Genomic DNA, 27,002 nt, shown 5'->3' on the forward strand with positions numbered 1-27,002 from the left:
TCAACACATTGCAGTGATTATAATCCTCACCCTGGTGTAATATAAAACACACACTGCGGTGATTATAATCCTAACCTTGATGTAATATAAAACACACAGTGCGATGATTATAATCCTCACCCTGGAGTAATTTACAACACACACTGCGGTGATTATAATCCTCACCCTGGTGTAATATAAAACACTCGCTGTGGTGATTATAATCCTCACCCTGGTGTAATATAAAACACACACTGCGGTGACTATAATCCTCACTCTGGTGTAATGTAAAACACACACTGCGGTGATTATAATCCTCACCCTGGTGTAATGTAAAACACACACTGCTGTGATTATAATCCTCACCCTGGTGTAATGTAAAACACACACTGCGGTTATTATAATCCTCACCCTGGTGTAATATAAATCACACACTGCGGTGATTATAATCCTCACACTGGTGTAATATAAAACACACACTGTGGTGAATATACTCCTCACACTGGTGTCATACAAAACACACACTGTGGTAATTATAATCCTCACCCTGATGTAATATAAAACACACACTGCTGTGATTATAATCCTCACCCTGATGTCATATAAAACACACACTGCGGTGATTATAATCCTCACCCTGGTGTAATGTAAAACACACACTGCGGTGATTATAATCCTCACCCTGGTGTAATATAATAAACACACTGCGGTGATTATAATCCTCGCCCTGAATAATATAAAACACACTTTGCGATGATTATAATCCTCACCCTGGTGTCATATACAACATACACTGCCGCGATTATAATCCTCACCCTGGTGTAATATAAAACACACACTGCGGCGATTATAATCCTCACTCTGGTGAAATATAAAACACACACTGCCGCGATTATAATCCTCACCCTGGTGTAATATAAAACACACACTGCGGCGATTATAATCCTCACTCTGGTGATATATAAAACACACACTGCGGTGATTATAATCCTCACCCTGGTGTAATGTAAAACACACACTGCGGTGATTATAATCCTCACTCTGGTGTAATATATAACACACACTGCGGTGATTATATTCCTCACCCTGCTGTAATATAAAACACACACTGCGGTGATTATAATCTTCACCCTGGTGTAATATAAAACACACACTGCGGTGATTATATTCCTCAACCTGGTGTAATGTAAAAGACACACTGCGATGATTATAATCCTCACCCTGGTGTAATATAATACACACACTGCGGTGATTTTATTCCTCACCCTGGTGTAATGTAAAACACACACTGCGGTGATTTTATTCCTCACCCTAGTGTAATATAAAACACACACTGCGGTGATTATAATCCTCACCCTGGTGTAATATAAAGCACAAACTGCGGTGATTTTATTCCTCACCCTGGTGTAATGTAAAACACACACTGCGGTGATTTTATTCCTCACCCTAGTGTAATATAAAACACACACTGCGGTGATTTTATTCCTCACCCGAGTGTAATATAAAACACACACTGCGGTGTTTATAATCCTCACCCTGGTGTAATATAAAACACACACTGCGGTGATTATAATCCTCACCCTGGTGTAATATAAAACACAAACTGCGGTGATCATAATCCTCACCCTGGTGTAATATAAAACACACACTGCGGTGATTATAATCTTCACCCTGGTGTAATATAAAACACACACTGCGGTGATTATTATCCTCATCCTGGTTTAATGTAAAACAAACACTGCGGTGATTATAATCCTCACACTGGTGTAATATAAAGCACACACTGCGGTTATTATAATCCTCACCCCGGTGTAATATAAAACACACACTGCTGTGATTATATTCCTCACCCTGGTGTAATATAAAATACACACTGCGGGGATTATAATCCTCACCCTGGTGTAATATAAAACACACACTGCAGTGATTATAATCCTCACCCTGGTGTAATATAAAACACACACTACGGTGATTATACTCCTCAACTGTGTGTAATGTAAAACACTCAATGCTGTGATTATAATCCTCACCCTGGTGTAATATAAAACACACACTGCAGTGATTATAATCCTCACCCTGGTGTAATGTAAAACACACACTGTGATGATTATAATCCTCACCCTGGTGTAATGTAAAACACACACTACGATGATTATAATCCTCACTCTGGTGTAATATTAAACACACACTGCGGTGATTATATTCCTCACCCTGGTGTAATGTAAAACAAACACTGCGGTGATTATAATCCTCACCCTGGTGTAATATAAAACACACACTGCGGTGATTATAATCCTCACCCTGGTGTAATATAATAAACACACTGCGGTGATTATAATCCTCACCCTGATGTAATATAAAACACACACTGCGATGATTATAATCCTCACCCTGGTGTAATATAATAAACACACTGCGGTGATTATAATCCTCACACTGATGTAACATAAAACACACACTGCGGTGATTATAATCCTCACCCTGGTGTAATATAAAACACACACTGCGCTGATCATATTCCTCAAACTGCTGTAGTATACATCACACACTGCGGTGATTATAATCCTCACTCTGGTGTAATGTAAAACACACACTGCGGTGATTATAATCCAGACTCTGGTGTAATATAAAATACACACTGCTGTGATTATATTCCTCACGCTGGTGTAATGTAAAACACACACTGCGGTGAGTATAATCCTCAATCTGGTGTAATATAAAATACAAACTGCGGTGATTATGATCGTCACCCTGGTGTAATATAAAACACACAATGTGGTGTTTATGATCGTCACCCTGGTGTAATATAAAACACACAGTGCGGTGATTATGATCGTCGCCCTGGTGTAATATAAAACACACAGTGCGGTGATTATAATCCTCACCCTGCTGTAATATAAAACACACACTGCGGTGATTATAATCTTCACCCTGGTGTATTATAAAACACACAGTGCGGTGATTATAATCCTCACACTGGTGTAATATAAAACACACACTGCGGTGATTATAATCTTCAACCTGGTGTAATATAAATCACACACTGCGGTGATTGTAATCCTCACCCTGGTGTCATATAAAATACACACTGCGGTGATTATAATCCTGACACTGGCGTAATATAAAACACACATTGCGGTGATTATAATCCTCACCCTGGTGTAATATAAAACACACACTGCGGTGATTATAATCCTCACCCTGGTGTCATATAAAACACACACTGCGGTGATTATAATCCTCTCCCTGGTGTAATATAAAACACACATTGCGGTGATTATAATCCTCACCTTGGTGTAATATAAAACACACACTGCGGTGATTATAATCCTCACCCTGGTGTCATATAAAACACACACTGCGGTGATTATAATCCTCTCCCTGGTGTAATATAAAACACACATTGCGGTGATTATAATCCTCACCCTGGTGTAATACAAAAACACACACTGCGGTGAATATAATCCTCACCCTGGTAATATAAAACACACACTGCGGTGATTATGATATTCACTCTGGTGTAATATAAAAGACACACTGCGGTGATTATATTCCTCACCCTGCTGTAATATAAAACACACACTGCGGTGATTATAATCTTCACCCTGGTGTAATATAAAACACACACGGCGGTGATTATATTCCTCACCCTGGTGTAATGTAAAAGACACACTGCGATGATTATAATCCTCACCCTGGTGTAATATAAAACACACACTGCGGTGATTTTATTCCTCACCCTGGTGTAATGTAAAACACACACTGCGGTGATTTTATTCCTCACCCTAGTGTAATATAAAACACACACTGCGGTGATTATAATCCTCACCCTGGTGTAATATAAAGCACAAACTGCGGTGATTTTATTCCTCACCCTGGTGTAATGTAAAACACACACTGCGGTGATTTTATTCCTCACCCTAGTGTAATATAAAACACACACTGCGGTGATTTTATTCCTCACCCGAGTGTAATATAAAACACACACTGCGGTGATTATATTCCTCACCCTGGTGTAATATAAAACACACACTGCGGTGATTATAATCCTCACACTGATGTAATATAAAACACACACTGCGGTGATTATAATCCTCACCCTGGTGTAATATAAAACACACACTGCGCTGATCATATTCCTCAAACTGCTGTAGTATACATCACACACTGCGGTGATTATAATCCTCACTCTGGTGTAATGTAAAACACACACTGCGGTGATTATAATCCAGACTCTGGTGTAATATAAAATACACACTGCTGTGATTATATTCCTCACGCTGGTGTAATGTAAAACACACACTGCGGTGAGTATAATCCTCAATCTAATGTAATATAAAATACAAACTGCGGTGATTATGATCGTCACCCTGGTGTAATATAAAACACACAATGCGGTGTTTATGATCGTCACCCTGGTGTAATATAAAACACACAGTGCGGTGATTATGATCGTCGCCCTGGTGTAATATAAAACACACAGTGCGGTGATTATAATCCTCACCCTGCTGTAATATAAAACACACACTGCGGTGATTATAATCTTCACCCTGGTGTATTATAAAACACACACTGCGGTGATTATAATCCTCACACTGGTGTAATATAAAACACACACTGCGGTGATTATAATCTTCACCCTGGTGTAATATAAATCACACACTGCGGTGATTGTAATCCTCACCCTGGTGTCATATAAAATACACACTGCGGTGATTATAATCCTGACACTGGCGTAATATAAAACACACATTGCGGTGATTATAATCCTCACCCTGGTGTAATATAAAACACACACTGCGGTGATTATAATCCTCACCCTGGTGTCATATAAAACACACACTGCGGTGATTATAATCCTCTCCCTGGTGTAATATAAAACACACATTGCGGTGATTATAATCCTCACCCTGGTGTAATACAAAAACACACACTGCGGTGAATATAATCCTCACCCTGGTAATATAAAACACACACTGCGGTGATTATGATATTCACTCTGGTGTAATATAAAAGACACACTGCGGTGATTATATTCCTCACCCTGCTGTAATATAAAACACACACTGCGGTGATGAAAACCTTCACCCTGGTGTAATATAAAACACACACTGCGGTGATTATATTCCTCACCCTGGTGTAATGTAAAAGACACACTGCGATGATTATAATCCTCACCCTGGTGTAATATAAAACACACACTGCGGTGATTTTATTCCTCACCCTGGTGTAATGTAAAACACACACTGCGGTGATTTTATTCCTCACCCTAGTGTAATATAAAACACACACTGCGGTGATTATAATCCTCACCCTGGTGTAATATAAAGCACAAACTGCGGTGATTTTATTCCTCACCCTGGTGTAATGTAAAACACACACTGCGGTGATTTTATTCCTCACCCTAGTGTAATATAAAACACACACTGCGGTGATTTTATTCCTCACCCAAGTGTAATATAAAACACACACTGCGGTGATTATATTCCTCACCCTGGTGTAATATAAAACACACACCGCGGTGATTATAATCCTCACCCTGGTGTAATATAAAACACAAACTGCGGTGATCATAATCCTCACCCTGGTGTAATATAAAACACACACTGCGGTGATTATAATCTTCACCCTGGTGTAATATAAAACACACACTGCGGTGATTATATTCCTCACCCTGGTGTAATATAAAACACACACCGCGGTGATTATAATCCTCACCCTGGTGTAATATAAAGCACACACTGCGGTGATTATAATCCTCACCCCGGTGTAATATAAAACACACACTGCTGTGATTATATTCCTCACCCTGGTGTAATATAAAATACACACTGCGGGGATTATAATCCTCACCCTGGTGTAATATAAAACACACACTGCAGTGATTATAATCCTCACCCTGGTGTAATATAAAACACACACTACGGTGATTATACTCCTCAACTGTGTGTAATGTAAAACACTCAATGCTGTGATTATAATCCTCACCCTGGTGTAATATAAAACACACACTGCAGTGATTATAATCCTCACCCTGGTGTAATGTAAAACACACACTGTGATGATTATAATCCTCACCCTGGTGTAATGTAAAACACACACTGCGATGATTATAATCCTCACTCTGGTGTAATATTAAACACACACTGCGGTGATTATATTCCTCACCCTGGTGTAATGTAAAACAAACACTGCGGTGATTATAATCCTCACCCTGGTGTAATATAAAACACACACTGCGGTGATTATACTCCTCACCCTGGTGTAATATAATAAACACACTGCGGTGATTATAATCCTCACCCTGATGTAATATAAAACACACACTGCGATGATTATAATTCTCACCCTGGTGTAATATAATAAACACACTGCGGTGATTATAATCCTCACACTGATGTAACATAAAACACACACTGCGGTGATTATAATCCTCACCCTGGTGTAATATAAAACACACACTGCGCTGATCATATTCCTCAAACTGCTGTAGTATACATCACACACTGCGGTGATTATAATCCTCACTCTGGTGTAATGTAAAACACACACTGCGGTGATTATAATCCAGACTCTGGTGTAATATAAAATACACACTGCTGTGATTATATTCCTCACGCTGGTGTAATGTAAAACACACACTGCGGTGAGTATAATCCTCAATCTGGTGTAATATAAAATACAAACTGCGGTGATTATGATCGTCACCCTGGTGTAATATAAAACACACAATGCGGTGTTTATGATCGTCACCCTGGTGTAATATAAAACACACAGTGCGGTGATTATGATCGTCGCCCTGGTGTAATATAAAACACACAGTGCGGTGATTATAATCCTCACCCTGCTGTAATATAAAACACACACTGCGGTGATTATAATCTTCACCCTGGTGTATTATAAAACACACACTGCGGTGATTATAATCCTCACACTGGTGTAATATAAAACACACACTGCGGTGATTATAATCTTCACCCTGGTGTAATATAAATCACACACTGCGGTGATTGTAATCCTCACCCTGGTGTCATATAAAATACACACTGCGGTGATTATAATCCTGACACTGGCGTAATATAAAACACACATTGCGGTGATTATAGTCCTCACCCTGGTGTAATATAAAACACACACTGCGGTGATTATAATCCTCACCCTGGTGTCATATAAAATACACACTGCGGTGATTACAATCCTCTCCCTGGTGTAATATAAAACACACATTGCGGTGATTATAATCCTCACCCTGGTGTAATACAAAAACACACACTGCGGTGAATATAATCCTCACCCTGGTGTAAGATAAAACACACACTGCAGTGATTATAATCTTCACCCTGGTGTAATATAAAACACACACTGCGGTGATTATTATCCTCATCCTGGTGTAATATAAAACACACACTGCAGTGATTATAATTCTTACCCTGGTGTAATATAAAACACACACTGCGGTGATTGTAATTCTCACCCTGGTGTAATATAAAACACACACTGCGGTGAATAAAATCCTCACCCTGTGTAATATAAAACACACACTGCGGTGATTATGATATTCACTCTGGTGTAATATAAAAGACACACTGCGGTGATTATAATCCTCACTCTGGTGTAATATATAACACACACTGCAGCTGTACAGGACTTTGGTTAGGCCACAGTTGGAGTACTGTGTGCAGTTCTGGTCGCCTCACTTTAGGAAAGATGTGGAAGCTTTGCAGAGGGTGCAGAGAATATTTACCAGGATGTTGCCTGGAATGGAGAGTAGGTCGTACGAGGATAGGCTGACAGTTCTCGGCCTTTTCTCGTTGGAACGGCGAAGGATGAGGGGTGACTTGATAGAGGTTTATAAGATGATCAGAGGAATAGATAGAGTAGACAGTCAGAAACTTTTTCCCCGGGTACAACAGAGTGTTACAAGGGGACATAAATTTAAGGTGAAGGGTGGAAGGTATAGGGGAGATGTCAGGGGTGGGTTCTTTACCCAGAGAGTGGTGGGTGCATGGAATGCGCTCCCCGTGGGAGTGGTAGAGTCAGAATCATTGGCGACCTTTAAGCGGCATTTGGATAGGTACATGGATGGGTGCTTAATCTAGGTTAGAAGTTCGGCACAACATCGTGGGCCGATGGGCCTGTTCTGTGCTGTATTGTTCTATGTTCTATATTCTATGATTATAGTCCTCACCCAGGTGTAATATAATAAACACACTGCGGTGATTATAATCCTCACCCTGATGTAATATAAAACACACACTGCGGTGATTATAATCTTCACCCTGGTGTAATATAAAACACACACTGCGGTGATTATTATCCTCATCCTGGTGTAATGTAAAACACACACTGCGGTGATTATAATCCTCACACTGGTGTAATATAAAGCATAAACTGCGGTGATTTTATTCCTCATCCTGGTGTAATGTAAAACACACACTGCGGTGATTATAATCCTCACACTGGTGTAATATAAAACACACTGCAGTGATTATAATCCTCACCCCTGTAATATAAAACACACACTGCGGTGATTATAATCCTCACCCTGGTGTCACATAAAATACACACGGCGGTGATTATAATCCTGACACTGGTGTAATATAAAACACACACTGCGGTGATTATAATCCTCACCCTGGTGTAATATAAAACACACACTGCGGTGATTATAATCCTAACCCTGGTGTCATATAAAGCACACACTGCGGTGATTATAATCCTCACACTGGTGTAATATAAAACACACACTGCAGTGATTATAATCCTCACCCTGGTGTAATATAAAACACACACTGCGGTGATTATAATCCTCACCCTGGTGTAATATAAAACACACACTGCGGTGATTATAATCCTCACCCTGGTGTAATATAAAACACACACTGCAGTGAGTATAATCCTCACCCTGGTGTAATATAAAACACACACTGCGGTGATTATAATCCTCACTCTGGTGTAATATAAAACACACACTGCGGTGATTATAATCCTCACTCTGGTGTAATATAAAACACACACTGCGGTGATTATTATCCTCATCCTGGTGTAATACAAAACACACACTTCAGTGATTATAATCCTTCCCCTGGAGTAATGTAAAACACACACTGCGATGATTAGAGTCCGCACCCTGGTGTAATATAATCAACACATTGCAGTGATTATAATCCTCACCCTGGTGTAATATAAAACACACACTGCGGTGATTATAATCCTAACCATGATGTAATATAAAACACACACTGCGGTGATTATAATCCTCACCCTGGTGTAATGTAAAACACACAGTGCGATGATTATAATCCTCACCCTGGAGTAATTTACAACACACACTGTGGTGAATATACTCCTCACACTGGTGTCATACAAAACACACACTGCGGTAATTATAATCCTCACCCTGATGTAATATAAAACACACACTGCTGTGATTATAATCCTCACCCTGATGTCATATAAAACACACACTGCTGTGATTATAATCCTCACCCTGATGTCATATAAAACACACACTGCGGTGATTATAATCCTCACCCTGGTGTAATATAATAAACACACTGCGGTGATTACAATCCTCGCCCTGAATAATATAAAACACACTTTGCGATGATTATAATCCTCACCCTGGTGTCATATACAACATACACTGCCGCGATTATAATCCTCACCCTGGTGTAATATAAAACACACACTGCGGCGATTATAATCCTCACTCTGGTGAAATATAAAACACACACTGCCGCGATTATAATCCTCACCCTGTTGTAATATAAAACACACACTGCGGCGATTATAATCCTCACTCTGGTGAAATATAAAACACACACTGCGGTGATTATAATCCTCACCCTGGTGTAATGTAAAACACACACTGCGGTGATTATAATCCTCACTCTGGTGTAATATATAACACACACTGCGGTGATTATATTCCTCACCCTGCTGTAATATAAAACACACACTGCGGTGATTATAATCTTCACCCTGGTGTAATATAAAACACACACTGCGGTGATTATATTCCTCACCCTGGTGTAATGTAAAAGACACACTGCGATGATTATAATCCTCATCCTGGTGTAATATAAAACACACACTGCGGTGATTTTATTCCTCACCCTGGTGTAATGTAAAACACACACTGCGGTGATTTTATTCCTCACCCTAGTGTAATATAAAACACACACTGCGGTGATTATAATCCTCACCCTGGTGTAATATAAAGCACAAACTGCGGTGATTTTATTCCTCACCCTGGTGTAATGTAAAACACACACTGCGGTGATTTTATTCCTCACCCTAGTGTAATATAAAACACACACTGCGGTGATTTTATTCCTCACCCGAGTGTAATATAAAACACACACTGCGGTGATTATAATCCTCACCCTGGTGTAATATAAAACACACACTGCGGTGATTATAATCCTCACCCTGGTGTAATATAAAACACAAACTGCGGTGATCATAATCCTCACCCTGGTGTAATATAAAACACACACTGCGGTGATTATAATCTTCACCCTGGTGTAATATAAAACACACACTGCGGTGATTATTATCCTCATCCTGGTGTAATGTAAAACACACACTGCGGTGATTATAATCCTCACCCTGGTGTAATATAAAGCACACACTGCGGTGAATATAATCCTCACCCCGGTGTAATATAAAACACACACTGCTGTGATTATATTCCTCACCCTGGTTTAATATAAAGCACACACTGCGGGGATTATACTCCTCAACTGTGTGTAATGTAAAACACTCAATGCTGTGATTATAATCCTCACCCTGGTGTAATATAAAACACACACTGCAGTGATTATAATCCTCACCCTGGTGTAATATAAAACACACACTACGGTGATTATACTCCTCAACTGTGTGTAATGTAAAACACTCAATGCTGTGATTATAATCCTCACCCTGGTGTAATATAAAACACACACTGCAGTGATTATAATCCTCACCCTGGTGTAATGTAAAACACACACTGTGATGATTATAATCCTCACCCTGGTGTCATGTAAAACACACACTGCGATGATTATAATCCTCACTCTGGTGTAATATTAAACACACACTGCGGTGATTATATTCCTCACCCTGGTGTAATGTAAAACAAACACTGCGGTGATTATAATCCTCACCCTGGTGTAATATAAAACACACACTGCGGTGATTATAATCCTCACCCTGATGTAATATAAAACACACACTGCGATGATTATAATCCTCACCCTGGTGTAATATAATAAACACACTGCGGTGATTATAATCCTCACACTGATGTAACATAAAACACACACTGCGGTGATTATAATCCTCACCCTGGTGTAATATAAAACACACACTGCGGTGATTATTATCCTCACCCTGGTGTAATATAAAACACACACTGCGCTGATCATATTCCTCAAACTGCTGTAGTATACATCACACACTGCGGTGATTATAATCCTCACTCTGGTGTAATGTAAAACACACACTGCGGTGATTATAATCCAGACTCTGGTGTAATATAAAATACACACTGCTGTGATTATATTCCTCACGCTGGTGTAATGTAAAACACACACTGCGGTGAGTATAATCCTCAATCTGGTGTAATATAAAATACAAACTGCGGTGATTATGATCGTCACCCTGGTGTAATATAAAACACACAATGCGGTGTTTATGATCGTCACCCTGGTGTAATATAAAACACACAGTGCGGTGATTATGATCGTCGCCCTGGTGTAATATAAAACACACAGTGCGGTGATTATAATCCTCACCCTGCTGTAATATAAAACACACACTGCGGTGATTATAATCTTCACCCTGGTGTATTATAAAACACACACTGCGGTGATTATAATCCTCACACTGGTGTAATATAAAACACACACTGCGGTGATTATAATCTTCACCCTGGTGTAATATAAATCACACACTGCGGTGATTGTAATCCTCACCCTGGTGTCATATAAAATACACACTGCGGTGATTATAATCCTGACACTGGCGTAATATAAAACACACATTGCGGTGATTATAATCCTCACCCTGGTGTAATATAAAACACACACTGCGGTGATTATAATCCTCACCCTGGTGTCATATAAAACACACACTGCGGTGATTATAATCCTCACCCTGGTGTAATATAAAACACACATTGCGGTGATTATAATCCTCACCCTGGTGTAATACAAAAACACACACTGCGGTGATTATAATCCTCACCCTGGTGTAAGATAAAACACACACTGCAGTGATTATAATCTTCACCCTGGTGTAATATAAAACACACACTGCGGTGATTATTATCCTCATCCTGGTGTAATATAAAACACACACTGCAGTGATTATAATTCTTACCCTGGTGTAATATAAAACACACACTGCGGTGATTGTAATTCTCACCCTGGTGTAATATAAAACACACACTGCGGTGAATAAAATCCTCACCCTGTGTAATATAAAACACACACTGCGGTGATTATGATATTCACTCTGGTGTAATATAAAAGACACACTGCGGTGATTATATTCCTCACCCTGCTGTAATATAAAACACACACTGCGGTGATTATAATCTTCACCCTGGTGTAATATAAAACACACACTGCGGTGATTATATTCCTCACCCTGGTGTAATGTAAAAGACACACTGCGATGATTATAATCCTCACCCTGGTGTAATATAAAACACACACTGCGGTGATTTTATTCCTCACCCTGGTGTAATATAAAACACACACTGCGGTGATTATAATCCTCACTCTGGTGTAATATAAAACACACACTGCGGTGATTATAATCCTCACTCTGGTGTAATATAAAACACACAGTGCGGTGATTATGATCGTCGCCCTGGTGTAATATAAAACACACAGTGCGGTGATTATAATCCTCACCCTGCTGTAATATAAAACACACACTGCGGTGATTATAATCTTCACCCTGGTGTATTATAAAACACACACTGCGGTGATTATAATCCTCACACTGGTGTAATATAAAACACACACTGCGGTGATTATAATCTTCACCCTGGTGTAATATAAATCACACACTGCGGTGATTGTAATCCTCACCCTGGTGTAATATAAAACACACACTGCGGTGATTTTATTCCTCACCCTGGTGTAATATAAAACACACACTGCGGTGATTATAATCCTCACTCTGGTGTAATATAAAACACACACTGCGGTGATTATAATCCTCACTCTGGTGTAATATAAAACACACACTGCGGTGATTATTATCCTCATCCTGGTGTAATACAAAACACACACTTCAGTGATTATAATCCTTCCCCTGGAGTAATGTAAAAAACACACTGCGATGATTAGAGTCCGCACCCTGGTGTAATATAATCAACACATTGCAGTGATTATAATCCTCACCCTGGTGTAATATAAAACACACACTGCGGTGATTATAATCCTAACCATGATGTAATATAAAACACACACTGCGGTGATTATAATCCTCACCCTGGTGTAATGTAAAACACACAGTGCGATGATTATAATCCTCACCCTGGAGTAATTTACAACACACACTGTGGTGAATATACTCCTCACACTGGTGTCATACAAAACACACACTGCGGTAATTATAATCCTCACCCTGATGTAATATAAAACACACACTGCTGTGATTATAATCCTCACCCTGATGTCATATAAAACACACACTGCTGTGATTATAATCCTCACCCTGATGTCATATAAAACACACACTGCGGTGATTATAATCCTCACCCTGGTGTAATATAATAAACACACTGCGGTGATTACAATCCTCGCCCTGAATAATATAAAACACACTTTGCGATGATTATAATCCTCACCCTGGTGTCATATACAACATACACTGCCGCGATTATAATCCTCACCCTGGTGTAATATAAAACACACACTGCGGCGATTATAATCCTCACTCTGGTGAAATATAAAACACACACTGCCGCGATTATAATCCTCACCCTGTTGTAATATAAAACACACACTGCGGCGATTATAATCCTCACTCTGGTGAAATATAAAACACACACTGCGGTGATTATAATCCTCACCCTGGTGTAATGTAAAACACACACTGCGGTGATTATAATCCTCACTCTGGTGTAATATATAACACACACTGCGGTGATTATATTCCTCACCCTGCTGTAATATAAAACACACACTGCGGTGATTATAATCTTCACCCTGGTGTAATATAAAACACACACTGCGGTGATTATATTCCTCACCCTGGTGTAATGTAAAAGACACACTGCGATGATTATAATCCTCATCCTGGTGTAATATAAAACACACACTGCGGTGATTTTATTCCTCACCTTGGTGTAATGTAAAACACACACTGCGGTGATTTTATTCCTCACCCTAGTGTAATATAAAACACACACTGCGGTGATTATAATCCTCACCCTGGTGTAATATAAAGCACAAACTGCGGTGATTTTATTCCTCACCCTGGTGTAATGTAAAACACACACTGCGGTGATTTTATTCCTCACCCTAGTGTAATATAAAACACACACTGCGGTGATTTTATTCCTCACCCGAGTGTAATATAAAACACACACTGCGGTGATTATAATCCTCACCCTGGTGTAATATAAAACACACACTGCGGTGATTATAATCCTCACCCTGGTGTAATATAAAACACAAACTGCGGTGATCATAATCCTCACCCTGGTGTAATATAAAACACACACTGCGGTGATTATAATCTTCACCCTGGTGTAATATAAAACACACACTGCGGTGATTATTATCCTCATCCTGGTGTAATGTAAAACACACACTGCGGTGATTATAATCCTCACCCTGGTGTAATATAAAGCACACACTGCGGTGATTATAATCCTCACCCCGGTGTAATATAAAACACACACTGCTGTGATTATATTCCTCACCCTGGTTTAATATAATGCACACACTGCGGGGATTATAATCCTCACCCTGGTGTAATATAAAACACACACTGCAGTGATTATAATCCTCACCCTAATGTAATATAAAACACACACTACGGTGATTATACTCCTCAACTGTGTGTAATGTAAAACACTCAATGCTGTGATTATAATCCTCACCCTGGTGTAATATAAAACACACACTGCAGTGATTATAATCCTCACCCTGGTGTAATGTAAAACACACACTGTGATGATTATAATCCTCACCCTGGTGTAATGTAAAACACACACTGCGATGATTATAATCCTCACTCTGGTGTAATATTAAACACACACTGCGGTGATTATATTCCTCACCCTGGTGTAATGTAAAACAAACACTGCGGTGATTATAATCCTCACCCTGGTGTAATATAAAACACACACTGCGGTGATTATAATCCTCACCCTGATGTAATATAAAACACACACTGCGATGATTATAATCCTCACCCTGGTGTAATATAATAAACACACTGCGGTGATTATAATCCTCACACTGATGTAACATAAAACACACACTGCGGTGATTATAATCCTCACCCTGGTGTAATATAAAACACACACTGCGGTGATTATTATCCTCACCCTGGTGTAATATAAAACACACACTGCGCTGATCATATTCCTCAAACTGCTGTAGTATACATCACACACTGCGGTGATTATAATCCTCACTCTGGTGTAATGTAAAACACACACTGCGGTGATTATAATCCAGACTCTGGTGTAATATAAAATACACACTGCTGTGATTATATTCCTCATGCTGGTGTAATGTAAAACACACACTGCGGTGAGTATAATCCTCAATCTGGTGTAATATAAAATACAAACTGCGGTGATTATGATCGTCACCCTGGTGTAATATAAAACACACAATGCGGTGTTTATGATCGTCACCCTGGTGTAATATAAAACACACAGTGCGGTGATTATGATCGTCGCCCTGGTGTAATATAAAACACACAGTGCGGTGATTATAATCCTCACCCTGCTGTAATATAAAACACACACTGCGGTGATTATAATCTTCACCCTGGTGTATTATAAAACACACACTGCGGTGATTATAATCCTCACACTGGTGTAATATAAAACACACACTGCGGTGATTATAATCTTCACCCTGGTGTAATATAAATCACACACTGCGGTGATTATAATCCTCACCCTGGTGTCATATAAAACACACATTGCGGTGATTATAATCCTCACCCTGGTGTAATACAAAAACACACACTGCGGTGAATATAATCCTCACCCTGGTGTAAGATAAAACACACACTGCAGTGATTATAATCTTCACCCTGGTGTAATATAAAACACACACTGCGGTGATTATTATCCTCATCCTGGTGTAATATAAAACACACACTGCAGTGATTATAATTCTTACCCTGGTGTAATATAAAACACACACTGCGGTGATTGTAATTCTCACCCTGGTGTAATATAAAACACACACTGCGGTGAATAAAATCCTCACCCTGTGTAATATAAAACACACACTGCGGTGATTATGATATTCACTCTGGTGTAATATAAAAGACACACTGCGGTGATTATATTCCTCACCCTGCTGTAATATAAAACACACACTGCGGTGATTATAATCTCCACCCTGGTGTAATATAAAACACACACTGCGGTGATTATATTCCTCACCCTGGTGTAATGTAAAAGACACACTGCGATGATTATAATCCTCACCCTGGTGTAATATAAAACACACACTGCGGTGATTTTATTCCTCACCCTGGTGTAATGTAAAACACACACTGCGGTGATTTTATTCCTCACCCTAGTGTAATATAAAACACACACTGCGGTGATTATAATCCTCACCCTGGTGTAATATAAAGCACAAACTGCGGTGATTTTATTCCTCACCCTGGTGTAATGTAAAACACACACTGCGGTGATTTTATTCCTCACCCTAGTGTAATATAAAACACACACTGCGGTGATTTTATTCCTCACCCGAGTGTAATATAAAACACACACTGCGGTGATTATAATCCTCACCCTGGTGTAATATAAAACACACACTGCGGTGATTATAATCCTCACCCTGGTGTAATATAAAACACAAACTGCGGTGATCATAATCCTTACCCTGGTGTAATATAAAACACACACTGCGGTGATTATAATCTTCACCCTGGTGTAATATAAAACACACACTGCGGTGATTATTATCCTCATCCTGGTGTAATGTAAAACACACACTGCGGTGATTATAATCCTCACACTGGTATAATATAAAGCACACACTGCGGTGATTATAATCCTCACCCCGGTGTAATATAAAACACACACTGCTGTGATTATATTCCTCACCCTGGTGTAATATAAAATACACACTGCGGGGATTATAATCCTCACCCTGATGTAATATAAAACACACACTGCAGTGATTATAATCCTCACCCTAGTGTAATATAAAACACACACTACGGTGATTATACTCCTCAACTGTGTGTAATGTAAAACACTCAATGCTGTGATTATAATCCTCACCCTGGTGTAATATAAAACACACACTGCAGTGATTATAATCCTCACCCTGGTGTAATGTAAAACACACACTGCGATGATTATAATCCTCACTCTGGTGTAATATTAAACACACACTGCGGTGATTATATTCCTCACCCTGGTGTAATGTAAAACAAACACTGCGGTGATTATAATCCTCACCCTGGTGTAATATAAAACACACACTGCGGTGATTATAATCCTCACCCTGGTGTAATATAATAAACACACTGCGGTGATTATAATCCTCACCCTGATGTAATATAAAACACACACTGCGATGATTATAATCCTCACCCTGGTGTAATATAATAAACACACCGCGGTTATTATAATCCTCACACTGATGTAACATAAAACACACACTGCGGTGATTATAATCCTCACCCTGGTGTAATATAAAACACACACTGCGCTGATCATATTCCTCAAACTGCTGTAGTATACATCACACACTGCGGTGATTATAATCCTCACTCTGGTGTAATGTAAAACACACACTGCGGTGATTATAATCCAGACTCTGGTGTAATATAAAATACACACTGCTGTGATTATATTCCTCACGCTGGTGTAATGTAAAACACACACTGCGGTGAGTATAATCCTCAATCTGGTGTAATATAAAATACAAACTGCGGTGATTATGATCGTCACCCTGGTGTAATATAAAACACACAATGCGGTGTTTATGATCGTCACCCTGGTGTAATATAAAACACACAGTGCGGTGATTATGATCGTCGCCCTGGTGTAATATAAAACACACACTGCGGTGATTATAATCTTCACCCTGGTGTATTATAAAACACACACTGCGGTGATTATAATCCTCACACTGGTGTAATATAAAACACACACTGCGGTGATTATAATCTTCACCCTGGTGTAATATAAATCACACACTGCGGTGATTGTAATCCTCACCCTGGTGTCATATAAAATACACACTGCGGTGATTATAATCCTGACACTGGCGTAATATAAAACACACATTGCGGTGATTATAGTCCTCACCCTGGTGTAATATAAAACACACACTGCGGTGATTATAATCCTCACCCTGGTGTCATATAAAATACACACTGCGGTGATTATAATCCTCTCCCTGGTGTAATATAAAACACACATTGCGGTGATTATAATCCTCACCCTGGTGTAATACAAAAACACACACTGCGGTGAATATAATCCTCACCCTGGTGTAAGATAAAACACACACTGCAGTGATTATAATCTTCACCCTGGTGTAATATAAAACACACACTGCGGTGATTATTATCCTCATCCTGGTGTAATATAAAACACACACTGCAGTGATTATAATTCTTACCCTGGTGTAATATAAAACACACACTGCGGTGATTGTAATTCTCACCCTGGTGTAATATAAAACACACACTGCGGTGAATAAAATCCTCACCCTGTGTAATATAAAACACACACTGCGGTGATTATGATATTCACTCTGGTGTAATATAAAAGACACACTGCGGTGATTATAATCCTCACTCTGGTGTAATATATAACACACACTGCAGCTGTACAGGACTTTGGTTAGGCCACAGTTGGAGTACTGTGTGCAGTTCTGGTCGCCTCACTTTAGGAAAGATGTGGAAGCTTTGGAGAGGGTGCAGAGAATATTTACCAGGATGTTGCCTGGAATGGAGAGTAGGTCGTACGAGGATAGGCTGACAGTTCTCGGCCTTTTCTCGTTGGAACGGCGAAGGATGAGGGGTGACTTGATAGAGGTTTATAAGATGATCAGAGGAATAGATAGAGTAGACAGTCAGAAACTTTTTCCCCGGGTACAACAGAGTGTTACAAGGGGACATAAATTTAAGGTGAAGGGTGGAAGGTATAGGGGAGATGTCAGGGGTGGGTTCTTTACCCAGAGAGTGGTGGGTGCATGGAATGCGCTCCCCGTGGGAGTGGTAGAGTCAGAATCATTGGCGACCTTTAAGCGGCATTTGGATAGGTACATGGATGGGTGCTTAATCTAGGTTAGAAGTTCGGCACAACATCGTGGGCCGATGGGCCTGTTCTGTGCTGTATTGTTCTATGTTCTATATTCTATGATTATAGTCCTCACCCAGGTGTAATATAATAAACACACTGCGGTGATTATAATCCTCACCCTGATGTAATATAAAACACCCACTGCGATGATTATAATCCTCACCCTGATGTAATATAAAACACACACTGCGCTGATCATATTCCTCAAACTGCTGTCGTATACATCACACACTGCTGTGATTATATTCCTCACCCTGCTGTAATATAAAACACACACTGCGGTGATTTTATTCCTCACCCTGGTGTAATTTAAAACACACACTGCGGTGATTTTATTCCTCACCCTAGTGTAATGTAAAACACACACTGCGGTGATTATAATCCTCACCCTGGTGTAATATAAAGCACAAACTGCGGTGATTTTATTCCTCACCCTGGTGTAATGTAAAACACACACTGCGGTGATTTTATTCCTCACCCTAGTGTAATATAAAACACACACTGCGGTGATTTTATTCCTCACCTTAGTGTAATATAAAACACACACTGCGGTGATTATAATCCTCACCCTGGTGTAATATAAAACACACACTGCGGTGATTCTAATCCTCACCCTGGTGTAATATAAAACTCACACTGCGGTGATTATAATCCTCACCCTGGTGTAATATAAAACACACACTGCGGTGATTATAATCCTCTCCCTGGTGTAATATAAAACACACACCGCGGTGATTATAATCCTCACCCTGGTGTAATGTAAAACAGACACTGCGATGATTATAATCCTCACCCTGGTGTAATATAAAACACACACTTCAGTGATTATAATCCTCACCCTGGCGTAATATAAAACACAAACTGCGATGATTAGAATCCTTACCCTGGTGTAATATAAAACACACACTGTGGTGATTTTATTCCTCACCCTGGTGTAATATAAAACACACAATGCGGTGTTTATGATCGTCACACTGGTGTAATATAAAACACACAATGCGGTGATTATGATCGTCACCCTGGTGTAATATAAAACACAGTGCGGTGATTTTATTCCTCACCCTGGTGTAATATAAAACACACACTGCGGTGATTATAATCCTCACTCTGGTGTAATATAAAACACACACTGCGGTGATTATAATCCTCACTCTGGTGTAATATAAAACACACACTGCGGTGATTATTATCCTCATCCTGGTGTAATACAAAACACACACTTCAGTGATTATAATCCTTCCCCTGGAGTAATGTAAAAAACACACTGCGATGATTAGAGTCCGCACCCTGGTGTAATATAATCAACACATTGCAGTGATTATAATCCTCACCCTGGTGTAATATAAAACACACACTGCGGTGATTATAATCCTAACCATGATGTAATATAAAACACACACTGCGGTGATTATAATCCTCACCCTGGTGTAATGTAAAACACACAGTGCGATGATTATAATCCTCACCCTGGAGTAATTTACAACACACACTGTGGTGAATATACTCCTCACACTGGTGTCATACAAAACACACACTGCGGTAATTATAATCCTCACCCTGATGTAATATAAAACACACACTGCTGTGATTATAATCCTCACCCTGATGTCATATAAAACACACACTGCTGTGATTATAATCCTCACCCTGATGTCATATAAAACACACACTGCGGTGATTATAATCCTCACCCTGGTGTAATATAATAAACACACTGCGGTGATTACAATCCTCGCCCTGAATAATATAAAACACACTTTGCGATGATTATAATCCTCACCCTGGTGTCATATACAACATACACTGCCGCGATTATAATCCTCACCCTGGTGTAATATAAAACACACACTGCGGCGATTATAATCCTCACTCTGGTGAAATATAAAACACACACTGCCGCGATTATAATCCTCACCCTGTTGTAATATAAAACACACACTGCGGCGATTATAATCCTCACTCTGGTGAAATATAAAACACACACTGCGGTGATTATAATCCTCACCCTGGTGTAATGTAAAACACACACTGCGGTGATTATAATCCTCACTCTGGTGTAATATATAACACACACTGCGGTGATTATATTCCTCACCCTGCTGTAATATAAAACACACACTGCGGTGATTATAATCTTCACCCTGGTGTAATATAAAACACACACTGCGGTGATTATATTCCTCACCCTGGTGTAATGTAAAAGACACACTGCGATGATTATAATCCAGACTCTGGTGTAATATAAAATACACACTGCTGTGATTATATTCCTCACGCTGGTGTAATGTAAAACACACACTGCGGTGAGTATAATCCTCAATCTGGTGTAATATAAAATACAAACTGCGGTGATTATGATCGTCACCCTGGTGTAATATAAAACACACAATGCGGTGTTTATGATCGTCACCCTGGTGTAATATAAAACACACAGTGCGGTGATTATGATCGTCGCCCTGGTGTAATATAAAACACACACTGCGGTGATTATAATCTTCACCCTGGTGTATTATAAAACACACACTGCGGTGATTATAATCCTCACACTGGTGTAATATAAAACACACACTGCGGTGATTATAATCTTCACCCTGGTGTAATATAAATCACACACTGCGGTGATTGTAATCCTCACCCTGGTGTCATATAAAATACACACTGCGGTGATTATAATCCTGACACTGGCGTAATATAAAACACACATTGCGGTGATTATAGTCCTCACCCTGGTGTAATATAAAACACACACTGCGGTGATTATAATCCTCACCCTGGTGTCATATAAAATACACACTGCGGTGATTATAATCCTCTCCCTGGTGTAATATAAAACACACATTGCGGTGATTATAATCCTCACCCTGGTGTAATACAAAAACACACACTGCGGTGAATATAATCCTCACCCTGGTGTAAGATAAAACACACACTGCAGTGATTATAATCTTCACCCTGGTGTAATATAAAACACACACTGCGGTGATTATTATCCTCATCCTGGTGTAATATAAAACACACACTGCAGTGATTATAATTCTTACCCTGGTGTAATATAAAACACACACTGCGGTGATTGTAATTCTCACCCTGGTGTAATATAAAACACACACTGCGGTGAATAAAATCCTCACCCTGTGTAATATAAAACACACACTGCGGTGATTATGATATTCACTCTGGTGTAATATAAAAGACACACTGCGGTGATTATAATCCTCACTCTGGTGTAATATATAACACACACTGCAGCTGTACAGGACTTTGGTTAGGCCACAGTTGGAGTACTGTGTGCAGTTCTGGTCGCCTCACTTTAGGAAAGATGTGGAAGCTTTGGAGAGGGTGCAGAGAATATTTACCAGGATGTTGCCTGGAATGGAGAGTAGGTCGTACGAGGATAGGCTGACAGTTCTCGGCCTTTTCTCGTTGGAACGGCGAAGGATGAGGGGTGACTTGATAGAGGTTTATAAGATGATCAGAGGAATAGATAGAGTAGACAGTCAGAAACTTTTTCCCTTCGTACAACAGAGTGTTACAAGGGGACATAAATTTAAGGTGAAGGGTGGAAGGTATAGGGGAGATGTCAGGGGTGGGTTCTTTACCCAGAGAGTGGTGGGTGCATGGAATGCGCTCCCCGTGGGAGTGGTAGAGTCAGAATCATTGGCGACCTTTAAGCGGCATTTGGATAGGTACATGGATGGGTGCTTAATCTAGGTTAGAAGTTCGGCACAACATCGTGGGCCGATGGGCCTGTTCTGTGCTGTATTGTTCTATGTTCTATATTCTATGATTATAGTCCTCACCCAGGTGTAATATAATAAACACACTGCGGTGATTATAATCCTCACCCTGATGTAATATAAAACACCCACTGCGATGATTATAATCCTCACCCTGATGTAATATAAAACACACACTGCGCTGATCATATTCCTCAAACTGCTGTCGTATACATCACACACTGCTGTGATTATATTCCTCACCCTGCTGTAATATAAAACACACACTGCGGTGATTTTATTCCTCACCCTGGTGTAATTTAAAACACACACTGCGGTGATTTTATTCCTCACCCTAGTGTAATGTAAAACACACACTGCGGTGATTATAATCCTCACCCTGGTGTAATATAAAGCACAAACTGCGGTGATTTTATTCCTCACCCTGGTGTAATGTAAAACACACACTGCGGTGATTTTATTCCTCACCCTAGTGTAATATAAAACACACACTGCGGTGATTTTATTCCTCACCTTAGTGTAATATAAAACACACACTGCGGTGATTATAATCCTCACCCTGGTGTAATATAAAACACACACTGCGGTGATTCTAATCCTCACCCTGGTGTAATATAAAACTCACACTGCGGTGATTATAATCCTCACCCTGGTGTAATATAAAACACACACTGCGGTGATTATAATCCTCTCCCTGGTGTAATATAAAACACACACCGCGGTGATTATAATCCTCACCCTGGTGTAATGTAAAACAGACACTGCGATGATTATAATCCTCACCCTGGTGTAATATAAAACACACACTTCAGTGATTATAATCCTCACCCTGGCGTAATATAAAACACAAACTGCGATGATTAGAATCCTTACCCTGGTGTAATATAAAACACACACTGTGGTGATTTTATTCCTCACCCTGGTGTAATATAAAACACACAATGCGGTGTTTATGATCGTCACACTGGTGTAATATAAAACACACAATGCGGTGATTATGATCGTCACCCTGGTGTAATATAAAACACAATGCGGTGATTTTATTCCTCACCCTGGTGTAATATAAAACACACACTGCGGTGATTATAATCCTCACTCTGGTGTAATATAAAACACACACTGCGGTGATTATAATCCTCACTCTGGTGTAATATAAAACACACACTGCGGTGATTATTATCCTCATCCTGGTGTAATACAAAACACACACTTCAGTGATTATAATCCTTCCCCTGGAGTAATGTAAAAAACACACTGCGATGATTAGAGTCCGCACCCTGGTGTAATATAATCAACACATTGCAGTGATTATAATCCTCACCCTGGTGTAATATAAAACACACACTGCGGTGATTATAATCCTAACCATGATGTAATATAAAACACACACTGCGGTGATTATAATCCTCACCCTGGTGTAATGTAAAACACACAGTGCGATGATTATAATCCTCACCCTGGAGTAATTTACAACACACACTGTGGTGAATATACTCCTCACACTGGTGTCATACAAAACACACACTGCGGTAATTATAATCCTCACCCTGATGTAATATAAAACACACACTGCTGTGATTATAATCCTCACCCTGATGTCATATAAAACACACACTGCTGTGATTATAATCCTCACCCTGATGTCATATAAAACACACACTGCGGTGATTATAATCCTCACCCTGGTGTAATATAATAAACACACTGCGGTGATTACAATCCTCGCCCTGAATAATATAAAACACACTTTGCGATGATTATAATCCTCACCCTGGTGTCATATACAACATACACTGCCGCGATTATAATCCTCACCCTGGTGTAATATAAAACACACACTGCGGCGATTATAATCCTCACTCTGGTGAAATATAAAACACACACTGCCGCGATTATAATCCTCACCCTGTTGTAATATAAAACACACACTGCGGCGATTATAATCCTCACTCTGGTGAAATATAAAACACACACTGCGGTGATTATAATCCTCACCCTGGTGTAATGTAAAACACACACTGCGGTGATTATAATCCTCACTCTGGTGTAATATATAACACACACTGCGGTGATTATATTCCTCACCCTGCTGTAATATAAAACACACACTGCGGTGATTATAATCTTCACCCTGGTGTAATATAAAACACACACTGCGGTGATTATATTCCTCACCCTGGTGTAATGTAAAAGACACACTGCGATGATTATAATCCTCATCCTGGTGTAATATAAAACACACACTGCGGTGATTTTATTCCTCACCTTGGTGTAATGTAAAACACACACTGCGGTGATTTTATTCCTCACCCTAGTGTAATATAAAACACACACTGCGGTGATTATAATCCTCACCCTGGTGTAATATAAAGCACAAACTGCGGTGATTTTATTCCTCACCCTGGTGTAATGTAAAACACACACTGCGGTGATTTTATTCCTCACCCTAGTGTAATATAAAACACACACTGCGGTGATTTTATTCCTCACCCGAGTGTAATATAAAACACACACTGCGGTGATTATAATCCTCACCCTGGTGTAATATAAAACACACACTGCGGTGATTATAATCCTCACCCTGGTGTAATATAAAACACAAACTGCGGTGATCATAATCCTCACCCTGGTGTAATATAAAACACACACTGCGGTGATTATAATCTTCACCCTGGTGTAATATAAAACACACACTGCGGTGATTATTATCCTCATCCTGGTGTAATGTAAAACACACACTGCGGTGATTATAATCCTCACCCTGGTGTAATATAAAGCACACACTGCGGTGATTATAATCCTCACCCCGGTGTAATATAAAACACACACTGCTGTGATTATATTCCTCACCCTGGTTTAATATAAAGCACACACTGCGGGGATTATAATCCTCACCCTGGTGTAATATAAAACACACACTGCAGTGATTATAATCCTCACCCTAATGTAATATAAAACACACACTACGGTGATTATACTCCTCAACTGTGTGTAATGTAAAACACTCAATGCTGTGATTATAATCCTCACCCTGGTGTAATATAAAACACACACTGCAGTGATTATAATCCTCACCCTGGTGTAATGTAAAACACACACTGTGATGATTATAATCCTCACCCTGGTGTAATGTAAAACACACACTGCGATGATTATAATCCTCACTCTGGTGTAATATTAAACACACACTGCGGTGATTATATTCCTCACCCTGGTGTAATGTAAAACAAACACTGCGGTGATTATAATCCTCACCCTGGTGTAATATAAAACACACACTGCGGTGATTATAATCCTCACCCTGATGTAATATAAAACACACACTGCGATGATTATAATCCTCACCCTGGTGTAATATAATAAACACACTGCGGTGATTATAATCCTCACACTGATGTAACATAAAACACACACTGCGGTGATTATAATCCTCACCCTGGTGTAATATAAAACACACACTGCGGTGATTATTATCCTCACCCTGGTGTAATATAAAACACACACTGCGCTGATCATATTCCTCAAACTGCTGTAGTATACATCACACACTGCGGTGATTATAATCCTCACTCTGGTGTAATGTAAAACACACACTGCGGTGATTATAATCCAGACTCTGGTGTAATATAAAATACACACTGCTGTGATTATATTCCTCATGCTGGTGTAATGTAAAACACACACTGCGGTGAGTATAATCCTCAATCTGGTGTAATATAAAATACAAACTGCGGTGATTATGATCGTCACCC

The sequence above is a fragment of the Chiloscyllium punctatum genome, chromosome 22 (genome assembly GCF_047496795.1).
Source record: "Chiloscyllium punctatum isolate Juve2018m chromosome 22, sChiPun1.3, whole genome shotgun sequence".
Lineage (NCBI taxonomy): Eukaryota > Metazoa > Chordata > Chondrichthyes > Orectolobiformes > Hemiscylliidae > Chiloscyllium > Chiloscyllium punctatum.